The sequence below is a fragment of the Parus major genome, chromosome 2 (assembly GCF_001522545.3).
Source record: "Parus major isolate Abel chromosome 2, Parus_major1.1, whole genome shotgun sequence".
NCBI classification, from domain to species: Eukaryota; Metazoa; Chordata; class Aves; order Passeriformes; family Paridae; genus Parus; species Parus major.
The window spans coordinates 48374530-48395561 of record NC_031769.1 but is presented as its reverse complement, the minus strand read 5'-3'; the positions used below and the strand labels follow the sequence as shown (position 1 = coordinate 48395561).

Sequence of the window (21032 nt, the reverse complement as noted above, 5' to 3'; positions counted from 1 at the left end):
TTTTCTCTCAGAATGCTGACAGGACAATTTCTGATCTCAGTGTTGTTGCAACTTATGTGACACAAATTCTTACTCTCTGCTACAGGGCAATGTGTCTCTGGGGACCCATTTCATATTAAAATACTGGCTCTCAGTAACCTTGGTATAAATCTAGAATAAATTTTATATTGTCAACAACAATTATACATGTCATTCAGGGCACTAGTTATAGATACAGGTCCTGCCCAAAAGTTGATTTAATGATGATTAGAATGTTTCTCTGACTACCTGGTACAGGTATTTCTCATCTGCTTAATTTTTTGTGTGGGCTCGTTCTTTCCTTTGGATGTTTTCATTCTGTGGTGCAAAACCAAACTTGTGTAGGAGTGCTGAGTATGACCTGGCCATGCTCATGTCCATCCATTTTCTTGTATTTGAGCAGACTCCTACTGAGTCCATCAATAGGAGTCTGCTCAAGCAGACTCCTATTTTTTCTAGTCTCTCTTTCATTTTTCTAGTCTCTCTTTCAAACTCCACTTTTTGTCCAATTAATTTGAAAACAAACAGTCCTTAAATGAAGAATGGCCACCAAAAATGAACAACAAAAAAACTTAGAGCAAAACAAGACTACATTAAAAATGCAATAAGTACAAACTAATCTGAAACTCTGTTTTGGTTTTGCAGATGCTGTGATAACCCTCCTGATTTTTATGTCAGCCAAGGTTACTACCAAGCTGTAGGAGCTCACTGAATAAACCACTGAACACTGGGAATTCTCCCACTATATCACAATTACAGAAGCAGAGGTGCTAGGTAAGTTTATGCCAGTCCTAAGGGAACATTTAAAAAAAGTTTAATAGCCCTTAAAATTTCTCATTTCTAACCTCTCATAGGTTTACCTCATCATGACAGCTCATTTTGCTGTGTTATAAAAGCAGATAGAAAATTAGATTTCTGGCTCAAGATCTCACTAAAACCATCATTCCTGTTTAAGTCAGCAATAGCCACATAACATTTAAGCCTGGATAGTAATTTCTTTCTGCATCTATTCCAGCAACAGAGCAACACATTGCATGGCTTGAAATGCTTCTGGTCTAATTAGAAGAGCTTACAAAATTCTGTGTAAAGATTATCTGAAAAGATCACTGGAAATAATAAATAAGAGGAGTCCAATTTCCCATTCTGTGTGTCTCAGAAATGAGAAAGGGATCTTTAAAATATGGATTCTGATGATAAGATCATTAAATAGCTGCAATGATTATACAGGCTTTGAACTCCAATGAGGAACTTCTGCTGTGATTCACAGGAAAAGGGGTTTTTAACTGTCTGATACACTTCCAGTCTAGTAGCTCCAAGTATCTGGAACCTGTCCAAGTGCACCTGAGCACAGCACTTGTTATGTATGTTGTTATGGGAAAGAGGTTAACAATGCACATAACTTTAAGTACATTAATTATCCCCCCTTTTCAGAGAGCATTACTCAATTGAGGGAAGTGTCCTTGAAATGAAGGACATTCATCTAAGCCTTGTTGGATCAGAAGTACCCAATATATTATAAGATTGCATTTGTGAAAAAAGGACTCATTTATAGTTTTTTTACATACATGACTGAAAACACAAATGCTTATTAGTTGATTCAGTAGTCAGTGGTGAAATTTGGAAACCAGCCTATAAAATCTCTCCTGTTGGGACGTTAAACAGCTATTAAAAATTGAATTGGTTATGGGTTCAGTATAGCTCCAGAGGAAGGTTAAAAATCTGGTTAAAGATTTTAATATCTGCCTTCTGAATAGTTTGACAAATCAAAAGAAAGGCCAGCTGCTGGGAAGCTGCATTCAGAAAGTGCATTTTTATTTTTAAAAATTGAATGCATTGTCTAATAGGTCAGCAAATTAAGCTGATAAATGGGTTTATTTCTCGGTGATTATTTTTCCTGCTTTGTTCTGTACCTCTTGGATGGCTCCTGTCCAACTGAAGCAAAATGCACAAGCAGAACAGGGAGGCTGGGAAAAGGCAGAGATCATTTTAGGATGAACAGAGTTCTGCTCCATATGAGCCCCAATTTGGGGCATAAACAGAATGTACTATTACAGAAGGGTTGGTTTTGGTTTCATATTTTTGGTGGGGTAGAAGAAGAGTTTCAGGTCAATTGTGTCTCCGCAAAGCCTCTGGTGCTACTCTGAAGATGGCCTTTATTATTTTTCAAAACACCAATGGGGCTTTGCACTCTTCCTCCTAGAGTGGATGAGCTACCCTTTAAATCATGTCAGAAGCTGAGTCCCCGTGACTGTAGCTGTGGTTGATGGCATGGTTGTCTGATTAGGTTTAAAAACAGGTCATTAAGCCTTCCTTCTACAAGGAGACGTGATCTGGAACAAATCTCTGCTGACCTGGGGTGCTAGGGCTTACCTGAAGTTCTGGATGTACTCAGCAATCTGCCCTGCTGCATTCAATCTGATGAATACAAAAATATAACACACAGTTTGTACTGTTGGCTGGGTGTTTTATACCTGCAGAGGATAAAAACTGAAGGGAAATTTTCATGAGGTCCTTTAAATACCATCCTCTCACAAAATTTCATAAATTCTTACCACATTTCTCTGAGAGTGCAAGTTAAAGACATATCTTTGGCCTTGTATCCTGTTCCTGATGATGTACTGGTTGACTGGGTGACCTATAAAAGTCCTTCCAACCACAACTGTTCTATGATGTTCTGGAGTGACATCTGCATAGAAAATAGCCTTTAACCTTAATTGAACAGAATCATAATTAACCAAGGGTTAAAATTCAGCCACATTTAGACCAAAGAGAAATCAAAACTGGACAAGATGGAGGAAAGAGTGCTGAAGAGACATTAGAGTTCTTTGAACATGTCTCTTGGCTATTTTAAGTCCTTAATTTTCTTTTCCAGTATGGGCTCTGGGTATATCTGGTGATGATCTGGTTGAGGTAGTGGTTGCACACAGTTTGTGGGAAGAGACAGTTTTGGATGGGAAGATGCTCCCACTCAAATTCTGTGCTGGTGTATCTCTGCCAGCTTTAGCATGGTTTCTGGTGAAAAATCTCTGCCTAGTCTCACATTTTCTCTTCCTCTGCTATCTTTTGAAATCTGAGATCTGTGTGTTTTAAGATTTTGTTTAATCTGTGTCTTTTTCTATTCCCTTAGTTATTGCACCCAAAGCATAGCCAGCAGTGGGAAATGCTTTTCACTTAACATCTATTTCATGACTCATCTGAGAATGAGTGGGTTCATGGCCAATGCAAGTATCCTGCTTGAGAAAAAAGGCCTAGGTCTTGTTCAGTGCTGATGTGAAAAGTGTCCATCCAGGATATAACCAGCTCTCACTGCCACTCCTGTAATTCAGAGTATTCTTGGTGCCAGAGAAATTGAGAAATTATTTCTTGCTTCTGAAACGTAAATGAAAATGAAAGCAATTTACTCCCAGGGTGATTCATAATACCAAAGGCCTTTCTGGCTGTAAGTCAGGCTGAAAAAGAAAACTTATGTGGTGTTTTTGGGTAAGGAAACATGTAAAAGTACATGGTCATTGCAAGCAATAATGAGACTGAACCCCCCTTCACTGAAAGGTTTTAAAAAAATGTCAAGCTCTTCTCACAAAATCTTCCAAGCTATAAACATAGCTTAGAAACATATAAACAGCTTCTCAGCCATTTTCTGCTTAGATTAATACTCCTACATTTGAAGATTCAGCACGTGTAACTGAAGATTATGTAAGATAAATCTTTCTAGAATTGCTATAATCAGATGATGTATTGACAGTCATGAATTGAATAATTTGTAACAAGATTTTTTGTCTGTTTGTTTCTTGGTTTTTTGGAGCCAAAGTACTTCTATTCTTGCTATGGTGTTTTATTTTCTGGTAGCAAGCATATTTTTTTGCAGGATTAAAGTCTCAGTTTCACCTGTTTGATTTATACCATGACTTTATCAGGTTACTTCAGGTACTGATAGCAGTATTTATAATTCAGCTGGTTCAGAAATAAAGGCTGAAAAAGCTGCATACAATGGAAAAGGATATTGTTTCTGAGCTCTTAAACATCCACAGATTTCAGAACATCAGCTAAGTCCAGTAACTGATATTTGATTTGGGAATGAAAAAGAGGAAATGGGTGGGAGATATTATATTTTTAAGAGCAATGCACAGAGGAATGGAACTGGAAGGGTCATATATGCCAGAAGAAGGATCACATTGCACCCTAAAACTAGAAGGAGTTTTTGTTCCTTTTTGAGTTTGTTTTACTACTTTCTGACAGGAATAGGGCTCTTCTGCCCATCTTCTCTTCTGACCTCTGTCTTATTCTGTGATCATGATAAAGTGATGATTTTCAGTGCATGTATCAACCTTTAGATCTTCACCTTTCCTAGAAGGTATTTATTCTCTGTTATGCTTGTGGACAGCATTCACAGCTCTTGAAGCCTTTGTTTCACTTCTATTTGCGTCCTTTTGGAAGATGAAACTGTTAATTTCCTTAATTATCCTGATTACCTGCTTGTGATTCAAATGTTTTTCTATTTAAATAAGACTCCCTGGAAGTGTAATGCAGTTGGTACCTCTGTGACACCTATGAGCTCTGTAACAGCATTAATACTTCCCTGTTTCTACCAGAAACATTTTTTACCTGATAACAACAAGGACTGTATTTACACTTTCCATCATGGCTCAGTCATCCTGTCTTCCATGAATAACCCTCAGGCCTTTTTCCCTGTCTGTCATCACTGACTAATGAGTTCTCAGCTCAGACAAAAGCTTCTTGTTTCTAGTCTGTAAGTGCAAGCTGATGCCACTTTTATACTAGGCAATTTGATTCCATTTCCACTACTCCTGTTCTTGAATGCCTCAGGTCCTGCCCACACAATATGCTAATGGTCATCTTAACCAATGACATCCCTCAGTAAATGTCGTAGCTCCGTCCCACTTCTAACCTACCTTGTTACATGAAGATGTGAGATGCGAATAATTCACGCTGATCTTTCAGCTACAGCCATGGTCAGCTCCATTTTGCCCAAGAACTTCCATTTAAAATCCATACCGCTGTATTTCTTCCACCAATCTCTGCCTTTTCCTGCTTAATAAATATTTTCCCACATGACATTTCATCAAATGCTTTTCTCATGTTAAGTTTGATGAAGGGCCTGCATTTATTTAATCTGTAAAGTCACATATAAAGGAAAACTGGTAATTTTATTTTGTGTTGTCATCCAAACCGTGCCCCTGATCATTAACTCTTCCATGTGCTCTCTTTCCTTTGCTGCTGCTACTGGCAGTCTATGTAGAACTAAATGTCTCCTGGCAAGACAACTCATCCACTCATTCGAAAAATCCTGTGCTAATTTTGTGATGTCTTTTTGTCATCTTTAAAAACTTGATTTCTTTCTTTGTATAATCTGATGAAGGTGTGCCATCAAATCCAGGTTGTGGGAAGACTAGAAGTCATGATCCTTTACAATAGAAATGCCTTAGGAAATAAAAGTCAAGTTCTCTCATTCTTCAAAGTTTAAGGCTTAATTTGGGCTGCCACATTATTGTTTTCTACTATTGCCACATGGATATTTTTCTGCACCAAAGTGCCTCAGACAGCTAGAAGGACAATAGCTAATTATCCAGCTAAAAGACACCGAGTTGAGAAATAGATGAATTTTTTTCTTTGGTTCTTTTTTGTCTTCTGATAAGTTTTTAAGTGAAACATGGAGACAGAAGAGTAAGTTTGAAATAGCATCTGCCCAGGCTGTGCTTGGTTTTATCTAGGGCTCTACACACCAGCCCTTCTGAGCTTCTAAATTCATTCTTTATTGCGAAAGAATGAATGTTAACACTACCTTTCATTTCAGTCTTGACATTTCAGCAAATTTGCCTCTCTGAATCACTAACTGAACTCAACAAAAGGTTTCTATCTGCTGATAACTTTCCATCTGAGAGATTTAAAGTTCCAGATGACATTAGCTCTAGCTCAATGATGTTATTAAATTCTCACCTTAAATCTCACATACAGAAAGCTCTTGTCAGGTCACATGAATGAGATGATTGCATTACTCATGCTACAAGACCGATACTCATTCCACTAAGTTCACTGTACTCAGTCTGAAGTTTGATCTATGAGAGGACACCTCATATCTAACATGATGTGGTTTCTTTATGCCGTGGTGTTTTTACTAGTTATAGTCTTGTCAATACAATTTATACCCTCTTTGCTCTGTGGTAGGCAATCCTCAGTATACTTGCTGTTTTTGTTAAGATGTGTTCTTTTACAGTAAAAAGAATGAACCCATGATTAGTTTATTCGAGACATTTCTTCTGCTCATAGTTCAGCTTGAAACTAACTCTACACTTTCGAAGTACAGTGTCCCTGAACTGGCCTCTGAATTGCAAAAACCAAATTAGCATGAATGACATTTTGCATGTGGGAATTTATGCAGGGATCTACTTGTGAAAAGTTTAAACACACCAGCTGAAACATTGATGAATTATGAATGATTATAATTAAATGGTTTTATTTCTCCATTGTTTTTATTTCTTTTCCTCTTTTTTCTGGCTTCTCTTAACCCAGTAATATCCAGATGGTTTGGGATAGCAAGATTTCTGCATGTGTACATTGATCTTGAAGCAAACCAGTGCCATTGACTAGATTTGGGGATTAAAATGAATTTATCTATGGATTAAGACCTCCATATGCCAGTTTTTGTGGGTGTTATGAAATAGGAATCAGCTAGCTACAGAATTCCTAATACACTTATGTGCTTTTATAGCCTAAATCATCTTAGTATCAGAGCTCTTCAGCAACTTGAATGCACCTACAACACCCATGTGAGTTAAAAGGGTTATCTCCTGATTCTCCTAAAGGGATAACTGAAAGTGCAGGAAGATTAAACAGCTAAGTCAAAGCCAGTAAGAAATCTGCAGCAGTCTTAAAGCTGAAAGACAACCCTCTGTGTTCCAAGTCATTGCTTTGAACAGAAAGTTGTTTCTCCCTCCTTGCATAACAACCTTTCTGAAACCAGCAGTGCGCCTCCCAAAGTGTTCTGTGCAGGAGAGCTCCTTAGGCAGGTGCCTGTCCTCCCTGTTCTCAGACCTGTAAATCTGTTGATAGCTTCCTTTGTGGAAAATCACAAGCTGTTTTTCAGCTTGGATTGTGCCTTCCAGCCCTTCTGGTAATTACAGGAGGTTTGTAAGTATCAATGTTTTATATCTGGTGAAAAGGGAAGATGGACTTGGTCATTTTATCACTGTAAAATGAAGTGGTGTATGAGCCAGGCTTAGACTTTTGCATTCCGTGAGATTGTCCCATGTCTCATCTGCCAGGCCCAGCATCATCTCTGAAGGAAGACCCCACCTCACTGATCATGCCAAGGAAATAGCAGCAAGGCTCAGCAGTGCAGCAGGAATCATGTAGTTAATTAAGATGTGCAGATGGTTTAAGAGTACATCTTAAGTATCATTGGGGTATTTGTGTTTTGCATATAAGTCTCATTAGTGCCATGGTGATGGCATTGCTTTCTCTGTGTTCCTAAACTCAGTTGCCCCAGCCTCCTGTTAGCAAGTGTGCCACACCAGCTTGTAATACAACCTTATTTCCATGACTCAGAAGCATGAAAACTGTATACCTACATATACCTGTGTCATGTTTGTGAAGTGAAAATGTAGTTGAATTTCTGTGCTGAACAAAACCAGATATGCTTATTTTGGTGTCTTTTTTTTTATGTTATAAGTTCCAAACAAACACCACAAGGAAATTTCTGGGAGTCCTAGGCCACCACCAGATGTGCCTTTCTTGTGCTGAGGCTAAATGCCTGCTTCAGCAAAGAATATTTTGTATTCAACCTTTCTTATCATCTTACCTTTTCTCTTGCCGTTTAAATATTTTCCCCTTGTTTTTCCCTATTCCAAATTTATTTCCAATAATAATAATAATAATAATAATAATAATAAAAAAAAATAATTTTGATTCACACCACTGGCTTATTCATTGTATTTTCCATCATGCCTGGGACTGTTACTCCTGAGTTTTAGTCCTCAGCTGGAGTACTTCTTCCACAAGTCTGGGTTTCACTCTCTCCTGACAGCCCAAGCTCTATTTTTGCTTTAATCTGCTGCAGAAACAGAGCTCTGCAAGACATAATTTTTGATAGAGTTTTCCATCATTTTACCACAAAAAGTGGGAATTAGCCTGTATTTTCTTGGTTTCTCACCAGCTGTGGCTGAAGAGGACTGTCCCCATCTTTTCTATGGACCTTCATCACCCTTTCTTGTAGTGATGAAATCAAGGGGTGACTGGGACCATACTCTGGGCTGGTTACTGCAACACCCTCCTCATTCCCTGACCTCAGGACAGTGCCTTTGCACCATGGTCTAACAAGAGCAGTCAATGCTGAGTACTCCAAATAATCTGTGCAAGCAGGGTTAAATGGCTGCTGCTGCTGCCTTCAGAGCAGTAGTGCAATGGTGCCTGGTTCCACAGGATGCTATTTCTCCTCCAGTTTAGTTTGACTGTGATCCAAATGGATGAGGTTTAACCTTTGTAGATGAGCAATGTTACCTTTGGGATTGACCCAAATCTATCTCTGCCCTGTGCTGGTGTGTGAAGTGACAGAGGCATGTCACATTGTGTGGTGTGTCACCAGTCTCTTGTGTGTAAACTTCGTGCTTTCAAGCTTTTTGGCCTTCCTGGTTGCTGACAGGGACATTCTCTAATGCTTTCTCAGCTTAATGCACTGGCATTTATATACAGCTCTTCCTTGACTGAGTTTTATATTATTCTTTCACGGGAAAATGTATTGTTCACAAAAGCAAGGGACTAATAGCAGACTAGAGCTAAAACTAGTAGAAGCAGGTGTTATGCAATTTGTCACCACATGACTCTGCTAATGCATCTTTAGTCCAGGACTGCGGTACCCCTGCCATGTTTTAAAGTGCAGAAAGATAAGCGTATGCTGTACCCTGGAGTGCCTTAGTCTATAAATGTAATTCAGAAATATGGGAAACAGTGCTCTGAATCTGATGGCCTTTTTCGACACAATTACAGGAGCAGCGTGAGGTGTTGAACGTTTGCAGCAAGGCTGCACACAGCAAACGGGAAGTTGGATGTGCAGGCTGTTAATTCAAGCCTAGATAAGCTTCTGACTAACAGGGTTTTAATTTGTTTTTTACCCTAATATGATGCTTATATGGTAGCAGTTTTACCGAGAAGAACCTATTACAACCTATGCTCATCTGTAGAGCCACATTTAATGAGGAGGATACCTCACGGCTTTTAATGGGCCTCTACAGATTTCAAGGATATGAATCTAAAAAAGCCTTGAATATCAAAATGTTTTTATTTGGCTGCGGATGAAGACACTTTAATGTGGAAAAATCTGTGTGCTGTTTGAAATGAAATGAAAAGTGCAACAGATGAGAAAGAGTATTTTCTCTCAAAATAGAGATGGAGACAGATAAGGCATTTGATCCCTCAGTACCTCATTTGTGTCTGTCTGTCTTTGTGCTTTTGGGATCACTTTCATGGAAGGCACCAGGAATATCACTCCAATGCTCAGTGTTCTCAAACTCCTGCTGAATGAATGGGGTTTGAAGACTTTCAGTACTATAGAAGAGAAACTTAATTCCAGGTGTCACAGGTAGGAAAGCGTATGCCTAGGCTCCGGTTGCACACCCTCAGTCTTCAATCACATTAGCAAAACAAGCCAGGTAAGGTTGTGCTGGCCACTAACAATTTTTCAAATGGTTGGACGGTGACAAATCATTCCTCTAGTTACCCACTGAGACTTCAATGAATAATCAGAGCCTGTAATAGAGCCTGGAAATCAATAATCCCTGGCTCATGAATAGTTAAGAGCTAGACAGAGGATGGGCAAAGCAAGCATCAGCAGGTGCACCCTTACTGGGAAGGCACAGTCTCCATCGTTTCATGCATATAGAATCAGAGGAAGATTTTTTCTGATTTCACATGGCAACAGGTGCATGTGACAAGTCGAGCTTACTGGTGTATTTGGCTTTCTGTTTCTTAAGGGTATTATGTGAACTTACGTGAATTATGTGAACAGGTAGATGGAGAAATCTGTTTTTCATACGTGGTTCCCTTTGATCTTACCTGTTGGAAGTATATGACGTCAAAGCAATTTTCCTGGCAATGAGTTATGACACTGTCTAAGGAGATGGTTTTGGGGTAGGCTAGATCCTTTGATCTATGTGTGTTGCAAATGAGTGTTCATACAGCTGGATGACAGCTCTTTAAAGTAGTATCATTGGAGAAACACAATGCTCTTGCTCATTATATATATATATGAGTGATTCTCTTATTAATACTTTGAGAATTTTTTGCTCCCCTCCCAGTTTTCATTCAGCAGAGAGTGTGAGAAATATGATATTTTCTTTACATTCTAATGGTGAAAAATTCTTGGGACTGGTTACCTTTCAAGTGATTATCAGTAGCAGATGCTGGACCTGATGTTATTTGATTTCGCTGCCTTTTTCCCAACTGTACAGGTTGTGTATCTCCCAGCACTCTGTGTGCTTGACCAGGCACTTTTTCTACAAAGAGCAGAGATTGTGTACCCTGGGGGAAATCTCATCATCAGCCCCAAGGATTGCTCTGTAGTTTTCTCAGCTGTAAGGAATGTGGTCCATCCAGGCACTGCTACCAAGCATGGCAGGCTGTCTCCCTTTTCCTCTCACACACTTGTGTTGCTACACCCGCATCAGGAATACTTATTCCTGGGCAGTGTCTGGTATTTTGCTAATATTTTGGCCCGGGTTTAGATGATACTTTAAAGGTATTTCTCCAAGAGAAGCTGAACCTGCCAATTTTTGCCCTTTCTCAGCCTTGTGGACCATTCTTCAGCGCCATGCAGACATAGAGGTTCACACAATTATTTGTCCTGTCTGTGGCTCTTCCTACACAGCCTGTATTGAGCCTGTGCTGGTGATACAGATGCAAAGGAGAAAGGACGTGCCTGTTGCTGGAAAAGGGAGCTCCTGCCTCTGAGGATATCCTCTGTACATTTCTGCTTCAATCAATCCTTCAGATATTGCCCTAAAGATTACTTGCCTTCTTTTGCTATGCCAGGTAATCCCAGTGTTTAACAATGGAGCATGCTGTTTCTGACTGTTACTAATTAATATATTTTAACCTGACAATAATTAATGTGGAAATTAGGAAGAATAATGCTGTGGAGGCTACAGCCTGAGATCTGCTGCCTGGCAACTGTGGATGTGCATATCCGTTATATCAGGAAATTAGAAACTGGAGCAAGAACTGATCTTTCTGACATTTTGGAAGATGATATAAATGGCCCCACTCAACAAACACTAGATTTATGTGAGGGTATGAGTGATATGTGTCTGGGGAAAAGATATTATCTCTTTTATGAAGGTGCAGTTAATACCAGACATCAATTAAATATAGTTCATTAAAGCCTCTGGGTAATCTTATTTTTGGATGAGATCAGAGGAGCAACTTACAAGGACTGACAGAGGGGTTATCTCGGTAATAATCTCCACTTTTGCATCTAGCATCTCTCATAGGATGAGCTAAGTGAAGTAGCATCTAGACTGTAACAACAATAACCTTTTCAGATGGAGAGACTGTGCAGTGAAATGCAATAGTGGCTTACCGTGTTTGAAGTAGCTACATTAGATAGGTTTATTGAGATATGCCAGTAGTGCTGACATGATAATGGTTGGTTTATGCACTCACTCACTGTCCTCAGAGGGGTAGATTTGCCTCTGCCATGTTCATGGGATGTGGCTTTTTCTAAAACATTTCATTTGTACACATGGAGTGACTGCAGGCAGGCAAAATGATGGTATACTGTTAAAAGGGTGATGTTTTATTGCTTCTTCCTACTCAGGCTAAAATATTCCTTTATATATTGAGTGTTTTAATGGAATCAGTTGTTTTCTTGAATTGGACCCGTTGTCTCCATGTTTTGAATCCCAAATGTAACGCACTGGTTGCAGGAAATAAAGTAAGTATTCAATATGTGAGGTGCTAATGACAATTAAGATCCCATGCCTTATTTCCAGTTAGTGATGCAGCTGTCAGGCAAAAGACAGAAGAAACAAATTTCTTCAACACACCCGGAAGAAATAGGGTAAAGCTTGGCATGGAGCCTAAATTTGCAAGGTAACTTCTGAGAATGTCTCACTTTCCTAAGTTCTGCTGCCAAAACAGGCTCCACACTTGTATTTTGACATTAAAACTAACCACTTCTGGAAATGATTCCTCTTTTCTATTTTTCTGGTCTTTCTTGTGAAATCCTCTGTGTCTCGTCGTATGATTTGTGTCGCAGCTGCTCCTGTGGAATGAAGCATGCGGGCTGACTGCAGCGCAGGCTTGGGGCTGCAGGAGGCAGCGAGGAGACAGGATCGCCGCAGGCACAGGGAAACAAAAGCCCCCAGGGTCTGCTGGAGGGTGTCAGGAGGGAGAGAGAAATGAGGATGGACTGCGTGCCCGCGGCAGAGCTGGGCTCTCTGAGATCGTCCTTTCACCAGGGAGAGACAGCTAAAAAGGACAGAATAGAGAAACACTGCTCAGGAGATGGTTGTGATTTTAAGTCTCTAGATGCTAAGACAAACAGTGTGCTGCCTTTCAGAAAGCAGCTTGCTGAAACTGCAGCTCTTTAAGTGGGTTCATTTTACCACACCACTTTTTATGTCTTTGTTTGAAGCAAAAGCTTCATCAGCGTTTAGCATTACCAGCACTGGCGCTTTAACTTGCAGACCCTATTTGCAGGGGAGAAAAACCATCTTCATGCTCCTCACATCCCCCGCTCCCTGGAGGTGAGAAGTCATTGGAGGGATTAGTACCAAAAGGTGCCATCCATGCAGCCCACAGGGTCCTGCAGAAGACCAGTTCTCATTAAATGCTGTGGTGCCAGGTACTTTCTGTTAAATGCTGTGGCATTGCCATCCACATCTTCCTGACTCACCACCTCCTTCTTTTTCCCTTCTTCCTGCAGCACGAAGCTTCAGCCTTGCTTGCTCTGGGTATAATACATCTACAGCTCTCTGAAACTTGACACAACCTAAGTAGGCTAGGTTTATGGCAATGTATTTCAGCTAATCCTTGTTCATATCTGGGGTTTTCTGTTTCAGAGACAAGTCATGTCAAATACCGTATAATGAGAGAAAACTGGAAATGCTGACTTACTGAAAGGATTATTTGCCATGGGCTGTTCATACCATCATGCATGGTTTTTGAGTTTTCTGCTTCCCACAACTCTCCCCAAAGCTTTTGGGATCCTCAGAAATCTTTTCCTAGTAATTATTCTGCTTTGTGGATTTGGGTCTTTTCCACTACCTGTGTTAATTGGACAAACAATCATACACCAGATCCAGAGGAAAGAGATAATCCATGGAATTTCTCGGACTTGAGTAGGATATTCAGAATAGCATAAAAGCAAATCTAGTGATACAACATAAAGCAAAGCATTTCCCAAAAAACCCAGCTTGAAACATCCCTATTAACAAAGTTTCTACACTCTAAAGACCTGGCAGTAGTATAGCCTGCTTCAAAAGCACTCAGTTTTACAGTATTACCTGCCTTTCTGCACTATAACCAGCACAGTTCTTTGTCAGGCCATACTGTGCTTCAGTTCATAGCATTTGTCATCTCCTATGGAGGAGAATGTAAGAGAGAAACGTATTTCATGGTGCCAGTGCCCAGTTTGCCCTCATTTTCAGGGCAGCTCTTATGCAGATTTCCTCTGTGGGGCTTTGAAGCAGCAGTGCTGGTAAAAAAGAGTGACTGCAGGGCTGCCTCACCTTTTCAGAGCACAAGGATAAGAATACTCACAGCTTCCTGAAATGGAAGGATTTTAATTAATTAATCTTTCCCCCCTAACACCCCTCTCCTGCCTCCCCTTCCCCTCCTGGCAGTTTTTCTGCTGTGTTCCTACCTGATGTTGTTTTTCAGGTTTATTTGCTTATATCTACATATGAGAACCTGATGTTTTCCTTGCCAAAGTGCTGTCCCTCACAGTAGAGCAGACTAAGCCAGCTTTACTGAGCCAGGTGAGGCAGAAGGACTCTGTATCTCTTCCTGACACCTCTACTTTAAGCTTAGCCTTGGTCGCTGCTGCTACTTGTCACCACCTGAGGTCCCACTGAAACCTGAGTTCCTCTTCCCTGCAATGTACAATTAAGTCAGTGTTATTCCCCAGAGTATGCATGGTGCAGAAGGAGGAAAGACAGGAGGTGCAGAAGACAGAAAAGGGTAGATGGTGAGCTAGTTATCCTTTCTATTTATGCTCTTAACGAGATGAATTAAGAAAGGCACATTTAATAGCAAATCTCACTACAGCTTTTTCTGAAACATCTTTGCTGTGAGGCTGAGAGAAACTTCTAAGGTTGATGCTCTCATTAGACAGTGTGCTACTGAAGGGCAGCTAATTAGCAAAGCCATAGTATTGTGGCTGCTGTGGTAGGTTCAATCACATATTGCAAAAATATGGGAGATAGGAGCATCTCCCAGACTGTTTTCAAAATGCTTACTTTTCTTTAGGCTGGCTAAATACATAATTTCAGGGTTTATTCCAGTTCACATCAATATCCCAAATCCTCAAAAAATATATGTAATAATTTGCTGTTCCAGCACTGTATCTGTAAACATTTAATCTCCCACAGTTTTTGTGTATATGTGTTGCCTTTTTCCCCACTGCTTGCATTCACTGGACATCTATTAATGCTCTGTAACCAAAGGGAAGAAATAATCTTTTGAAGCCTTGGCACTGGAGGCAGACGCTTATAATGACATAAAATTATTGTGGTGATTTGTTTAAGTGATTAAAATTTTTCCAGATTAGTTTTTCAGTTCATGTGTTTGAACCAATTATAAAAACCAAACAACAACAACAACAAACCAACCAACCAAACACACCAAATAAACAACCCCCCTCGAGTCCCCTGCAACTAAACTCCCATAAAATAAATTAGTATGAAAATATGACACATTCATTAGAAGACTCTCAGACCTTTATATCTCCATCAAAACTTTGTGCAGTTTTGTTGAGCATGATGAGTTCATCTCCTTACACTGCCTTCTTGGATTTATACTTAATATATTATTTTTTTTATTCAACCACAGTTCATCAAGATTATCTCCTCTGTAATGTCAGAATCCAGATGATGACTGTCTGGCACATGGTCTGTAAGGCTCTTTATGATCTTCTTTCTCATCTAGTCCCATTGCATATCTTAGAGGTCTCAACAAGCCTAGGAATAAAAAGTGGGAGCATATGACAGCAAAAACCATTGCTATGGAAGGCATAAACCAGAACAGACTTCACAAGAAGTATCTGTGTCCTTTTTACTGAGTGGGTCATTGACATACAGCAAAATGCTTCAACCTTGGTCACCCAGAAGGGAAATAGCAGAGCCAGGATGAAGACCCATGTATTCTGAGCTCTGATTTGACTTACATCCCACTGTACAGCCCTGCCTTTGAGGCCCTGTCATCCAGAGAATGTTGGTTTTTTCTCTTAGTAAGCAGCAGACCCCCACAGAGGTCTGGGAGAGCAATCCCACTGAAGGCAGTGAGGATGATTTACTTGGGTCTTGTTTTCTTCCCCCAGTGGTAATGACAGAAAAGAACATGAATCCCCCCCCATTCAAAATAGAGTTAATAGGTGGAAGTGGAACAAGATACTGTCTTATGCAGAGAGTGAAAGATACATGGGCCAAGAAGGGACAACGAATTACTTGTTGGTGTTAAGTATCCGCTCGTAGTAGTATGATTTTGAGGACCAAGAAATTCCTGTCCTGGATATGTATGCTGATTCACTGAGAAAATGTGCAGTGTTAAATCACTGTGTCATACTTCTTACCCACGCTGGGGTTAGACCAGAGGTTACAAGCTGGGTTGTCAAAACAGCACACATGGGATTTCACCACTGTGAAATCTGGCTCTTTTAAACACCCATTCAAAATCTCTCTTCATTTAAAGAAGCTAGAAGGTGGGAAGATGTGCCAGGGGAAGGATCACCCTGCTGCATGTGTGTTTTACAGCTCTGTATCCCCCATCATCTTCTTCTGGCAGCTTCTGAAAGTAGGCTTCAGATGAGGCGAATCTCTGGAGTGAACCTAAGGATCCATCCATATATTTTTATGCGATGTTTCAAGAACCTAAAGCAATAAGCAGTGAGCATGCACGGCACTAGAGCTTATAAAAGCAACACTCTTGTGTTTACCATTTCCTCTGCAGAGTTCTTCAGCATTACTGTAAAAGTAATAGTGGATTATGCCCACAATGTGCAGTAGGCAATTTCCTTTGATACCTTTTGGGATAGAGTGGAGGAGAGGGATTTTCACTGCTATCATAACTCCTATGGCTCTCGAGGTTCTCAGTGTCATTTTGTTCTCAAGGGGAAATAGCATGATTGAAGAAAATTATACTCTTGTGATGTCTTCAACTCTTATTTTATTTTAATTTAATTTAAATTTTTTAGGACTGCTTGGTATCAAAATGTAAATGAAGAATATTAGCAGAGCCTGGAGTCAGGAACTTGCCTATGATTTGTTGAACTTGGACCTTAGATTTCAGTAACTTTTTTGTTTTTTTGATTTTTTTTCCCTCAGAAACATTACTATAAATTACATTAGGTCGCACAAACATTAGGTATTTAGATGCATTTTTTCTTGAGGGTTAACCTATATATAGTGAGAAATTAGTGAAGGCTACTTATTTTGGAAGAATTGGGTTAAGTATCTTAACTGGTCTGCTACAAGGCATTTGCCCTCTGACATATTGATTAGAATATTGACAGCTTGAGCAGAAATAGCTGTTTAAAAAGTGCTGAAGGATTTATCAGTAATCTCATTGAATTTTTAAAATCTTAATTTTCCCAAAGTCAACACTGAGAAAGATGCCTCCACTCTTCTGTCTTGCTGTTAATGTGAGCAAAATTTTAAGGACTTGATAAGCACCAAGACTGTCCTCTTTCAAGTCAAGACTGGTGCATGTTACTGAATGATGTGATATAGTTTTCAGTATCCTCTCTGTTCAGGCTTGGTTTGGCAGCTTGCAGTGGTGCTGGGTGGCTGGAGCACATCATGTACAATTTTGACCTTTCTGTGACCTCTTGTTGACTCTTTTGTAAGTACTTCATTGGAATTTTGTTGCTGGTCTTGCAGGCTCAAGTAGTAAATTGTTTAGGTATTTTAAAAAAAATTATATTCCAATTTATACTTCAGATCTTGTTCCTCATTGCAGGCAAATGCATATTAATAGCAGGAATATTATATGTTTGGCAAATTATATCACAGTTGAAATCTTCACACGCTGTACAAAACAACTATTTGTGCTGAGATGGATGGATGATTATTACCTCTTTGTTTTCTTTTTCATTATCCTTTTGAATTAAAATCTCCTTGTAAAGCCATTATCCTTGCTTTAACAGCTCTCTATATTGAATGTCTCTGCCTGTTCTACTCTTTTTTTTTTGTCTTTGCCTAGATTGAGTTTCAATTTTCTGTGATTTCTGAGCTCTAATTTCCTTGTTGTTTCATATTTCTACGGTGTCCTGCTCAAAAATTCAGTATGCCATACTCAATTTTGTTTCTCAAATGCATATAGGCCAAAAAGTAGCAGGAACCTTCTCTAAAAACTATATTTACAGGTCTAGTGGCAAGCACTCTCCTCCTACACTGGAAAGCTGTGAAAAACTGTCAAGATGTGAGTGTGCATTACAATGCTCCTGACGACTGGAGATGGTTTATTTTTTAACCATGGCTTCTTTTTGTCAGCTACACCAAATAGAACAGGAAAGAAGCTCTTCCAACAAAACCCAGCAAAACAGACTACACAACTACTTAAAATTTCAGCATCACAAACTACCCCACCTTCTTCTGTAGTGCTTCACAGTCTCAATACAGGCACAACCACACCAAGAAATACCAGTTATGACAAGGTCAAATTCACTTTTCCAGTTCCAAAATAATCAGAATATCTCCCTGAGAGTGACAGTACTTGATGACTTCCAAAATTTTTCCTACTACCTACAAGACCCACTTGAGCACCACAGTAGAAGAGGACCTCAAAATTGCAACCTGCCACAGGAAGAAGAATGATTGTGGTTGTCATTGGTGTCATAGATCCCTGCAATGACATTAGGTGTACTCCTTCAAAGAGGACAGTGTCTCATAATACAGAGGAAAGAAAATAACTTCTCTACCCCATGTTGGTCTCTTTCCAATGTGAACAGGAAAGGAACATCTCTTCCTGTCCTTAATTTAATGGTTGATTTCACCCTAATCATCTGATGCATAGGTTTCATCCTGTACATCAGCCAGGCACCTTTCCCAATGTGAGAATAGTAAGGGAGCTAACTCTCCTGAACTCCCTCATACAAGTTGAATTCTGACACTCCTCATGCTGGACACTGTTTTACCAAGGTCTGGTTAGAAATGTGAAGTCAGTGCAACCCTTGGCTGCAATTACAGCATATTTGGAGTCAGTCTCTAATTAAATAGTCCTGTTAGAGTCAATGGGATTTCTTGTGACATGATGTCATTAATTGGAGTAAAAATGTTGTGATGTAGCTTTGTATCACCTGGATGAATAACAAAATTATTTCAATTCTGTATACGTAACATTTACATGCAGTGTCACATTTTCTTTTTCTGCAATGTTTTCTGTAGTCAGGGTACCTAAAGCTGTGTCCATGTTCTAAAGGGAAATATCAAGATACAAGAAATTATTTTTTTTTCCTTCAGTTTGTATAAGAACTTGAACTAACTATCCGACAGAAATTCAAAAAAATCTAACAGTAGAGAGAAAAAACCACAATGCCTTTGACTACAGCCCTTGTTTGTTTTCCCCATTTTATGGTTTTAAACTACTGGTGGTATTAAGGCTGAATCCTCTAAAAGCCCATCTGAGCTCAAAAGTAGCTAGTATGAAATGAAGATAGGAGCAGTCTAATACTGAGCTTCTGTCAAAGAGATGCAGGTATGATGTCTGTTTTCTGCAGATTTCTGTGACAAGTGTTCCTCCTCTGTGACATACTCTCTCCTAGACAGCTTTCAGGTGGATATTTTTTCTTTTAAATTCCATGAAATTTAAGGTTTTGGGGGGGGTTGGGGGTGTTTTAATGGCCGATTTGATTTTCTAAAGGTGTCCCTGTCTAAAACAAAACTTCTTGCACTTATTAGATGAGATATCTTCCCATGGCTAAATGAGCTGCCAGGCTGGTTACCTGCTTGGTACAACTGGGAAGAAAACCTGCCTGACTTTTCAGCTGAGGATTAAGCACTCTGAAGCATTTTGTCTGGTTTGTGAAATATCTCCGTCATTGGTCTTTCAGTGACAGATATCTTAGGTGCTTTCTGTGTCCATTGAAGGCAGGCCTGCATTCAGCTTCTTCTCATGGGCTATTATGCACCATTATTCTCCTCCTGGGTTTCTCCACCTCTGGAACTGACAACAAAATGGGTGTGCAGCACAGGAACTGGGAGAAAGGAAAAAAATGTGAAAAATATCCAACAAGGAAACCCAGCATCAAGAAATGGTAGCTGCTACCTCCTTTGCTAGGCAGATGATGGATGGGAAAGAAGGTTCATGGAAGGGTGAAGAAGTGCTAGATTCAGGTGTTTGGAAATTTGGGAGATGGAAAATTATGTCTGAGCAGTTGGTTGGGCAACAATCAGAGGTGGGGTAAGAAAGAGCAAGCCCAGTAAGGGCTAAAAGAGATGAAGGGACATAAAGGGGAAAGGGTCAAAGATTTAAATTGAAGAACAAAGCAAAAGAGATGGAGGTTATTCAGAGGCATATTTTCACTTTTTCATATGCAGTCTAAGAGAGTACTGGCTCTGAGGAAGCTTCTGCTGGAGAAAGGATGAGGAAAGGGAATGGAAGTAGGAGGGAACAGGTTTTCCAGTCAGTGTCTGTAGGCCTGACAAATAAAACACCTTTTGCTTATCTGGAGAATACATACAATTTGTATAGACAAGTGTCATTGTTTATTTTCAGCGGATAAATAAGTTTGCTGTGGTAGGTGGGCATAGCTGCTTGAAAGTCTGTTATGGGGACATTACTCAACACCCCTTATCTCCCCTGTCCTTCATGTTGTGAGTGGGTTACCTCTTCAGCAAGGACATTTTGTTTTTCTAGACCTTAATTGAAAAACTTGGCAGAGCGTTTTAGGACTGACTTAGGAGCTACAAAAGAATGTCACACCAGACCGGTGTTTTCGTGCATCGGCACAGCTCTCCAAGTGCCTCTACGTCGTCTGTTGTAGAATTTGTTGTTATGAGAAAAGGTTGAGCTGTCAGAAAAAGAATGCAGGGCACAGACAGTTGGGTACTGACCCACCAGATCGATGGATTGACAAGAAAGCACACAAAGATGCTTCTGAAATTTTCAGGTTATGGTCTCACTGAATCACTCAGAATAAGGAAAATAATTTATCAGTAGCTTACATTTGCTATAGTTAGACTATAGTGTCCTCTCAGGGTGCACAGAGACTGATGCCTATATGAAAGGTGCAAGAAATATTTTCACAGTCAATTAAGGATGAGATTCGCAGTAGAACTTTTCTCCTAAATTTCAGCAACAGCTAGTTCATGTCCTGGGGCACAGTCTCTTACTCTTTGTGTAAACATTGCTTTGATTACATGGTGTAATAAGAGATTAATATCTTGGTGTCCCTTTAACTTGAAAAAGTCTGGATAAAGTTGCTTATTTCCTCCTATTTCTGATCATTACTCTTTCATAGTTGTGTAGGCCAGTCTTGCTTTGTACACAGCAGTCAGTAGGGTGTGGCCCTGTTGTTCCTGTTCTGTCAGTCCACTAGTCCATTAATGGAGAACAGTACTGAATGTGGGATGTATGTGTGATCAACAAATCGCTCTGGCTAATCCTCTGTACATTGCTTTTTAACAACAAATATCAGTCAAGAAATGAGCAAGACAGCCACAGGAATTCTGGCCATTTTCCTCATTTTACAGATTTTAGGAGGTGGGTTTTTTTGTTCTTTCTGCATACAGCTGTCATTTTGCTGCACAGCTTGAGATGCTGATGTTTCAATGTGGGTAATGCTGACT

The 21032-nt window shown here is 39.8% G+C and overlaps 1 long non-coding RNA gene across 1 annotated transcript in view; it reads left to right on the top strand.

Moving 5' to 3' along the window:
* The first annotated feature begins 668 nt into the window (after positions 1 to 668).
* The window catches only part of LOC107199875, a 37123-nt gene continuing 16759 nt past the window's right edge, over positions 669 to 21032 (top strand). The window contains exon 1 of the long non-coding RNA XR_004495871.1: positions 669 to 792. This is a non-coding gene — a long non-coding RNA (uncharacterized LOC107199875). The remainder of the gene's footprint in view (positions 793 to 21032) is intronic.